General features: G+C 42.2%; 1 protein-coding gene across 1 annotated transcript in view; it reads left to right on the top strand.

Annotated features, from left to right (window-relative positions):
- Positions 1–1,379, top strand: part of FAM135B (family with sequence similarity 135 member B) — a 157,202-nt gene that overhangs the window by 986 nt on the left and 154,837 nt on the right. The window lies entirely within an intron of this gene.

Below are 1,379 nucleotides of genomic sequence, written 5' to 3'. Positions count from 1 at the left end.
CCTCCTCCACCACCTTCTACCCTCTCTCTTCTCAGTTGCTGTTTCCATTAAATATGTCAGTTTTAAGGGAAAGTAAATTAAATGGAGAGGAAGTTGGCCTGTGTAGCTCTGACAGTAAGGTATCTAAATGCTCAATACTGGTTGGGGTCGTCTCCCAAAATCCACATGTCATAACACCTTTGCTTAGATCTCTCAAAAACCACAGATATTGGTATTTACAAATACCCTCGTTAAAGACATAATTAAAATTTAGCTGCTTTCATATTTTGAAGATGAGCTTTGGGTTTGAGCTTTTACATGTATGATCTCAATAGGTCTTCATGGTAGCCTTACTTCTCAGGGTCACTTCAAATATTAAAGATGTGAAATGGCTATATAAAACATCTAAACACCAACCATAACTATTGGTGCTCAGAGCAGCTGCTACTTTCCCTGTGTTACAGATGAGGAAACTGAAGTTTAAAGGAACTAAATATGTGATGTGCCCAAGCTTACAGAGCAAACAAGTGTCCCAAACAAGGGTTTTCTATCAGTTTGCTTTTGCTGCATAACAAACTGTCCTAAACCTTAGTGGCTTAAAACAAAAGCTGATGACTTAGTTTGTGATTCTTAGGTTAGGCAATTTGGGCTGTGCTCAGCGGCGTTGTTCTTCTGAACTGGGCCAGGCTTGGCTGATCTCAGCTGGGCTCGCTCACGGAGATTGCATGAGTTGGAGCTGACTCGATGGTAGCTGGTTAGGTTAGTTAATTAGACTCAACAATTAGTAGGCTGAAAAATTTTAATTTACCAAGAAAACTATTTGTTTTTCAATTTGTAACCATACTTATTGATAATACACATCATCCTAACTATATTGGGATTTGAGATACTGACTAAAGCTTGTATGAAGTCAGAACCACTAGCAAGACATTTCAAATGACCCATTTAAAACATGACAAGATCCCTGTGCAGTGGGTAAAGGGAGTTGAAAGATGAATATTGAAGTCATAACTTACTCAGCAAAGCCATGATGCTCTCTCTTCTTTCTCAGTCTGCGTGTTAAGAGGCATCTTGTTTAGCCTGCCGCTTAAGCCTAATACTAAATTAGACTGAACCAAGAACCAGCCAGGGAGCCCTGGTGGTGTAGCACCCTGAGACACCACCCTCTGCTTCAGCAGTAAGACTCCTGCTGACAAAGGGGGAAGGGCAGGGAGGTGCCAGAGAGCCTGGGTTTGGGGTAAGACCTGAATTTGAAGCCAAGCCCTGTCACTTACGAGCTCTGAGGTCTTGAGCACACTCTTTAAAAACACCCCAAGCCACCATTGTATCTCCTGTGAATGGTGATGACAAAGCCTGTCCCCTGGGACAGGTGGACGGGTAACGGCATGAATTAATCTGTG

This window comes from Trichechus manatus, unplaced genomic scaffold (assembly GCF_000243295.1).
Source record: "Trichechus manatus latirostris isolate Lorelei unplaced genomic scaffold, TriManLat1.0 scaffold00022, whole genome shotgun sequence".
Classification (NCBI taxonomy): Eukaryota; Metazoa; Chordata; class Mammalia; order Sirenia; family Trichechidae; genus Trichechus; species Trichechus manatus.
The sequence above is the reverse complement of the archived record's forward strand: the minus strand, read 5'-3'. Positions and strand labels throughout refer to the sequence as shown.